The 8,292-nt window shown below is 45.9% G+C and overlaps 1 protein-coding gene across 5 annotated transcripts in view; it reads right to left on the reverse strand.

The window, feature by feature from the left end:
• add3a (adducin 3 (gamma) a) overlaps positions 1–8,292 on the reverse strand; it is a 97,083-nt gene extending 88,791 nt beyond the window's left edge. For 3 of the 5 annotated variants that reach the window (XM_076728859.1, XM_076728854.1, XM_076728850.1), the window contains exon 1: positions 8,064–8,292. The gene's annotated coding sequence lies outside the window, so the exon portion shown is untranslated. The remainder of the gene's footprint in view (positions 1–8,063) is intronic. The other 2 variants (XM_076728848.1, XM_076728853.1) reach the window with 2 other exon arrangements.

Genomic DNA, 8,292 nt, shown 5'->3' on the forward strand with positions numbered 1-8,292 from the left:
CACACACACACACACACACACACACACACACACACACACACACACACATACTTCCCATCACACTCAGAAATAGTGACAGTGCATCCTTTTAAGATCTCCACACAGCAAAGGGATCAACACCCGTAATGAAGGCATCCACAGAAGCTTGTCACGTGGCCAGACACACACACTCTCTCACACACACAAGCACACTCTCTCTCACACACACACACCCTCTCACACACACACACAGCAACAGCTATAAATGAACTCACATGAAAACACTACTCGTATTTTCCTTTGCCAGTAAATATGTGAGATGACCGTCAGTAAATTGACAGGTGACCTGGAAGATTTCTGATTAAATCTCCATATTAAGCAGAGCCTTGGGGCACAGTAATGGGGATGCCCCTCCCACCCCCAACCCCCCCACCCCCCCCACAAACAGTGGCAACACACTCATTCTCATGACTGGCAAGCAGCCCAGGCAAACAGCATACCGAGTCAGTGCCATTCTCTGCTCACAATGGCAGCATTTCTTTGGTCATCAACAGTAAAATCAACATTAACAGATTAAAGGCCGAATAAGGATTCAAGACTTCATGGATCAAGGACATAATCAATAGATTGCTCTGCTTATATAATCATAACCATCTGATGTTAAAAGAGCAGGTCACTGGTATTTCCACATGACTGCACGGTTGACTTTCAGCTCACATCTGCACAAGTTCATACACTCAATGAGTGTGTAATGAAAGTGTGATTTCAAGTAAGGTACAACTTGTTCAGCCTCATCGTTCATGAACCCTGCAGATGATTAAAACTCCAGCCGTCGAGCGGAGACGACATTCTCATGTCTCCTTCCTGATCTCAAACGTTTGACCCTCAGAGAACCACTTTAATAAGGTGACGGCTGGGGAGGGGGGGATCAAAAGAGCCACTGTCTGCTTCAAAAGCTCATTTGGCTCAAAACTTGGCACCTCTACTTCTCCCATGGTCAGATGTTGACCCCGTTGCCATGGGAAGACCCACTGCTTGTCGGGGTTGACGCTCTGCCAGGGACGGCCCCCGCACGCACAAACAGAGACAGGCCTGTGTGACACAAACATACGGTCAATGCAAAATAGACACACGTGTACATATCAACACACATGCAAACACACACACATCCAAGGTGATGGCATACTGAAGCACATGTGGACGCACACACTCCCCCGAGCTGGACAGAAGTCAGCTGTACTCCACGTCAGGCCGGATGCTTTCGGTACTTCATCCACCCACAAGTGTATAATAAGGTTATTGTAACCCCACCCCGCTGGGACCTCTGGCTCTGGCAACCAAACAACTCTGGAATCTAAACAGTCGGCCCACACATGTATCACATCAAACAGCACCCCGACTGCACAATAGCATGAAACAAGAGAGCGTTCAGCGTCACCTGACTCCTTCAGTCAGAGGAATCAGAGCATAAAAAAATAAAACACTGCAGCTGTAGATCAGTAGTGCGGCTCAATGTCACTTTATCAACATCATCAACATCACAGTAACGTCAGCAGTCGACCAGAACTGGTGTATTTCAACATAAACGAACAAGCACGCAACAGGTACACAGCAAGATCATTCGTTTGGGGATTTTTTCCACGATGAAAACTTATGATGAGTTGAGGCCTGGTAACAAATTTCACAGCATAATCAATTCATTCCCATGGAATCACTGTGACTAGCGTATTCACCCACAGATGTGATTTTTGCATCAATTTCAACCTTACTGAAACGTGCAAACAGTGCTGCTGACCTCTGAGAGCCGAGTCCAAAATAAAGGAAGGTACTGCAGCTTATCAGCTGAACTGCATCATCCATTTCTATTTGACCTCCTCCGCTGGAGTATGAACTGATCCACAAAAGAGGAATGTTGTTTACAACTGATGGTACAAATATGTCCTCTGTGGAGGTGCTGTCCCAGTTTCTAACTGTTAATTAGCGAGCAGTTAAAAAGAACATCTTCAATAAAAGTCTTTATTGAATGAAATCATGTACAATCTGGAAAACAACATGGAGGGGGGAGTGAATAGCACAGCAAAAAGGGAGAAAACAGACAGTAGAGAACTATATCAAGACAGTAGACTAGCAATATCAGGATAGCATGCTAGCTAGCATGTTAGCTCGCCAGCTACAGCAGTTCAACAGTTTCCCCTGCAGGTGATCAATGCATCACCCAGTGTCTTGCTCAAAAATGACATGAAGATTAATGTTGCAGAACAACTTACTGGTGTGATCGGACCAATTCCTGCCAAAACGTTTGGATACACCAACATGACTCCACAAGCCTCTGAGGTTTCATATCAGAAAGATGTTTAACTCAAACAGTCTTTGAAGGCAGGAATACAAATTTCAAATGTACTTTTAAGGAACAGTTTGACATTTTGGGAAAAATGCTTATTCACTGTCTTGCCAAGAGTTAGACGAGAAGATTGATACCATTCTCGTCTGTACAGCAGCAGAAATCTGAAGCTACTGCAGACACCAGTGAGCTTAGCTTAGCACAAAAACTGGAAACAGAGGTAAAATGCTAGCTTGGCTCTGTCCAGAGGCAACAAAATCAAAACGTTAGCCCTGTATTCTACGGTTGTGTAAGAATACGGTTAATGAAGTGATTTTCATCTGCTTTCAATGGGCCTAACAGACACGTAGACACGAGGCACGGTGCATAATCGTGTCCAACTCAGCAGGCCTCGACCCTGTCTGACCAAACCCAGAGCTAAACCCTGAAACAAGCCAAATGAATGAGAGATGAAGTCAAAACCCGGAGAGAGACGAGAAAACCCAAGACAATAAAATGAAGCTCGCTTGCGCGCAAACACACACGTCTTCTAACAAAGGAAAAACATTGGAGACTCAATCAATTTGCAGTGTGCAGGGAGAGTGGAGCCACATGTTTTTGATAAGTCCTCTAGCAGAGCGGGGTGAGGTAATGATGAAGTCATCTCTGTCCTCTGGACAGGTTCAAATTCACTGGGCCGTGTGCGTTTTTAAAGGCTTCGGGCTCACCAACACACACACACACACATATGCTTTTTTTTTGTGGGGTGCTACGCAGTAAAAAAATTATAGCACAAAAACATTTTATTTAAGTTTGCAGTCAGTATCGAGACCAGACAACAACGTGCAAGCCTCATCATCTTCTACACACCTGTCACTCAAGGAGCTTTTAAGAACAGAAAAACTACTTTGAACCAATATTTTCTCCTTTCATATCTCCCTCAGTTCCTGTTTCCCCAAAACATTCCCAAGCGATCTCGTCTTACTATGGACACGCCTCATTAACAGTCCCTGCACACTGAGGCCACTCTACCAGTCGCTGCCACTCTGTTATTAATCTATGAGGCTGTGACTCCATTACTCCGCCGTAGTGGACACTGTACTTCCTGTGTCTCGGCATGGATCTTAAGATGAGCGGAGCTTAATTGTGCCTCGGGTCGTTATAAAACCATTCATTAGAGCAGAGCAAATAAACAAGAGAAAGCAGCTCAGACAGAGAGACTGCTGCAGATGTGTTGAGACAACAGACTCCCCTCCCCAACTAAATGTTATTCTGCAAGGACTGTAAAGGTCAACGCTATGCACTGATTACAAATACAATGTGGCTATGGAGAATACTAATTTGTGACTGGATGGTGCACTATTTTGACACAGCTGCTTGGCCAAATGACCAAATAACAAATAACAACACTGTATATTTTAATCACTCGTGTCACAAACACATTCTTCAGCAGGCTAGCAGTCGGACTCTGGAGATTTTGGCACGCCTCCTCCTCAAAAGCAGCTGTGTGACAGTGTCGTAGTGTGTTGTACGCTTGTGTTTGCAGGGCATCTAAACCGCCTGACATCTAGGATTGAGTTATCACTGTGGACTGAGACGCTGGCTTTGAAGGAAAACAAGTGGGCTTGAGGATGGTGCTCTGCAGAACAAAATAAAATCATTTTGGGGGGAAATAAAGACGAGATGAGAGTTCGGGCCTTTAAACCCAAAGTGCAATTAAATGGCTCCAAGATACTGAGACTAAAATCTGCATGAGGAGACTCTGATGGGCCTGTTGTGTGTATTTTGAAGTTGTGTAAAGATGGCATTGACATCAGAAAAAGGCTGGGACTACATTAAAAAGACTTGTGTAATTAGTTTCTGTACAATACATGATCAATACGTTTTCACGTTTAAAAAAAAACTTCATTTCAAGCTTGTGAGGAAGGTAATACTCCTCTTCTTTACTCAACTGGATTAACAGCTTCACCATCCTGCGTCCTTCGAGTCCCATGCATCTGCAATATTCATGAGGACGCTGTGAAACACCCACAGCAAAACACGAGAGAAAATGGAGCTTACATCAAAGAGGACGTGCGGAGGTGGAGGAAAAATAAATGTGGAGAACGTTTGCCTTTTTAATCTGCTCCGTCACTGGCTCTGGGTTAAATATCTCACCTACAGAAAGTCCCTGAAGGGTTCTGAGTGAGGTCCCCCTTCCATCCGAGTAAATCAGAGAACGAGGGGAATACCGTTTTAGATTTCAGGTCCATATGGTGAACATTCGCTAGTGGAACAAAATAATGGAGGAGAAAAACAGAGAAACAGGAATGAAAAATCAAATATGTCAGACTGCAGGCCCTTTGGAGACAATTATCATATTTGTCTGGGCCCTTTTTAAGTCCCCACGGCCATTCTTTGGTATGGAAATGGATATCCTCGGAGAGTCATTACAGGTTGAGAAACAAGAGTCGGAGGTGCTGAGGAGGTGCTCATGGGTAACATGCGATTTGAGAGGGGGAGAAGGGTGGTTGGGGGGGGGGGGCACTTTTGATCTGCAGAACCTCGGGTTATGACAAGATGTTAAAGAGTCGAATCAGGGAAGAAAAAAATAAACCAAGAGGTGGAAAGGCAGGAAACTGAAAAAGACACGAGCTGTCCGCAAGAAAAGAGTGACGCCCACAAGTCACCAAGCAGAAAAGGTAAAAAGACATTACAGAGATATTAGAATCCCATAATGATAATAAAAATATTAAGCTGTGCTTGCTGCACTCCTTGTTGACATCAACGAGTAACCAGGCTCAGCTTGCACTAATGACACAAACTAGAAGTGAAAGGTTTCCATGACACATGAGCATGACATCACATTGATTTATGAATAACCGTCAATGACTCAGCAACAGCAATAATGAGAAAGAAGTATGGAGAGTTAGTCTGTGGGATAGTTTCTGCCATGGAGAAATAACAGCATCCTGAAGTGAAACTGCAAGTTAAACTGAAGACAGAGTAACTGAACCTAAATGTAAAGCATGCACACCTCATCTGGACTGAAAGTGATTTTCTCCTTTGGGTAAAAACGTGTTCAGACAGCAGTTCAGCGTGCGCGCGTAAGAGCTGCAGATCTCTTACTCTGGCGACTCGTGGCAACAGAACATGCTGTCACTGAGAGCAACCCGAAGCCGAAAGAATCACACACAGGGACACGGAAAAGGAACACGCAACCGTTTCCACTGGGAAATACATCTAAAAGATGCCATACACACATTAAAAACCTGCATGGGCTTTAAAGAGGCTCCTTACGATCAGCCTTCAGTGTTTCCCACAGGATTTTAGGAGACTGTGGTGGGAGGGTCTCTGACCCTCGGGGTTGGGTGTGTGTGTACGTTTTCAAGCCTGATGTATCTCTTTAGGGCATTTTGAGACCACTGAATGTAATATAAATTGCTGTATATGAACATAACAGGTTGGTATCATCCTTAAGAACATACAAGAGAGAGAGAGAGAGAGAGAGCGAGAGAGCGAGAGAGATCGCCAGACAGTGCAAGAGAGGTGGCATGTCCTCTTAATCTTCAGAAACGCTCTGATTCAGACTATTTTCTCCCCGTTTTTGTTTTTTTTTTTGTTTTTTTACACTTATATCTTTACAAATACAGCAGTAGGAGACCGACTTTCCCTTTTTGTTTTTTCGGCATCAGCCTTGCGATGGGACCCCTCATAACCGTGGGCCCGGGGCAGCCGCACCCTCTGTCCCCCCGCCGGCTCCGCTACAGCTTTTAAGCCATAACCTCACCCCTCTTCACCGATAAGGCTGTGGCAGAGTCACTGACTCAGTGCTGTCGGATCCCTCTTTTTTTTTCTTTTCTTTTTCTTTCTCGCCGACGAGAGATATTAAATAATTAATTTCATGTTAATTTTTATAAACGCGTAGAGAGAGAGCACAAACGACAGAGGGATGAGAGAGAGAAATAGCGGGAGAGGGAGAAATAGCGGACAAGTAGCTAGCTACAGGGAAATCAGCACCAGGGATAGTGGAAAGTTAGACTCTGTTTGGTATGTTAGAAGTTGACTGGTGCAATGAGATCAGCAACATGGCCGACACTGCTCCGTTATCGAACTTGATACCTTCCCAAAAGAGAAGTTTTACGCTAGTGGTTTACGCTTCTGCGTCGCGGCGACGCCGTACCTACGCCGTCGACGCAGACCCCTACGCAGACCCTACGCCGTAGCCTGACGCGCACCTCCAAAAAATCCTACGTGTCGACGCGTATTAATGTGAACTTCGAGGACTGTGATTGGTCCGTTCAGAACGTAATTTTCGGTTCAGTCGCAGCCCTATGGTCGCAGCACAACAACACCGCCATTTTCAAAGTTTCTGTGGTGACAGCTACAAGAAAAACTGGACCAAGCTGAAGAAAGAATTATCAAGGAGGTACGCAAGTACGACCACCTCTACAATTCCTCTTCGCGGCAGCAAGAGCCCCCCGAAACCATGCAATGACACAGCAACACCCCCCTAGCGGCTTGGCGGTGAATTGCGGAGCAACGCGTTCCCTCGACGCAGAACTATGAATGCTCAGTAACGGCGTAGGGTGTACGCCGTAGGTACGCCGTCGCCGCGACGCAGAAGCGTAAACCAAGCAAAGTCACACAATCTTGAAATGCCGTCCCGGCCTGCTGTCATGTATGGATCATCGACTGTATGGATGCGGTGTCGCCGGATCACGCCAAATGCAGCAGACAGTAGGACCGTCTATGAACGCGACCTGTTGGCGCGTGCGTGTGTGTTCACGGGCGCGCTCTCGCTCGCGGGCTATAGAGTAGAGTAGGCTACAGCTGTGTAATCGGCTGACTGACGGATCTGGTTATTATTATTATTTTTTAGGTGGGGAGGAGGGTGGAAAGCGGGGGGGTGGGTGGGGGGGGGGCGAGACTGTGGCGGGCCCAAACGAGACTGTGGAGGGCCGCCACAGTCTCTTTAATTGGTGGGAAACACTGGCCTTCATCTCCACACATCTCATCATACAGGAGAAATGACATGCTTGGATGCTCGCTGACGTTGCTGTATCACACACTGTGTCGTTCTTACCTTGTAATTTTGAATTTCATTTCTATTTTTATTTTATATTGTCTGTCTAATTGTTTATTAGTATTATTTTCTCCATTTATCTAAAGCACAAATCATTAAACTCTCTACACTCTGCCCAAACAGCGTCCTTTTCGGGAGCAGGTACTGTGTGGTATCAGTATACAGTCTGAGTGGATCAGCTGCAGCAGCACCTCCTGACCTTTGACCTTTCTTCATAAAGGAACACTACTTTCCCTCCAACATCAAACACGCATCATTTTAGAAAATATTACAGTTATTAATACAGAGTTAATGAAAGTAAATGCTCCCTGTCTACTCGTTAAACATACAAACTGAACTAATGGAAGAGTAGAGCAGTGCTGCTGTCCCTGACGCACCGCGTGCTGCAGGCTGGCCATGACATATCGTGAAGACTAAATACTGAGAATAAACAATGCTGCAGCTATTTGGCTGTCCCGGAGAAGTAAAGGCTGCATGTTTCCACAAGCTGCTGGACAAAATGTTACGAATCAAGGCTACAATATCTGAATAAAGGGCTGCCGGGAGTTTCTACTCACAGCGGCAGCATACGCCTCCTAAATGTGGAAACCGTGCACAGCTTTAAGCAGGTGAGGCAAGGAAGTGCAACCACAAAACAACGCGCATCCTCACGAAATGTGGATTTAAAAGTCAAAACTCGTGAATGAAATCACCAAATACCTCCTGTGGGGGTCACCGGGTCCCTGGCTGGGAGCTCACAGTCGACCCGCAGAAGCACAAGCGTCCCCGGATCCACGGTTTGAATTCAATGGTTCCGCTCAGCCGCGGCGTGTCGGAGCACTTTCACTGACGTCCAGTCAACAGGATGGTGTTAACGCCGCTCCCTGCGGGCGGAGCAGGCAGCACACATGTTGTGTAGATCCAGTACGCCGGCCAAAGCGGAAGCACT

This window comes from Chaetodon auriga, chromosome 4, assembly GCF_051107435.1.
Source record: "Chaetodon auriga isolate fChaAug3 chromosome 4, fChaAug3.hap1, whole genome shotgun sequence".
Classification (NCBI taxonomy): Eukaryota; Metazoa; Chordata; class Actinopteri; order Chaetodontiformes; family Chaetodontidae; genus Chaetodon; species Chaetodon auriga.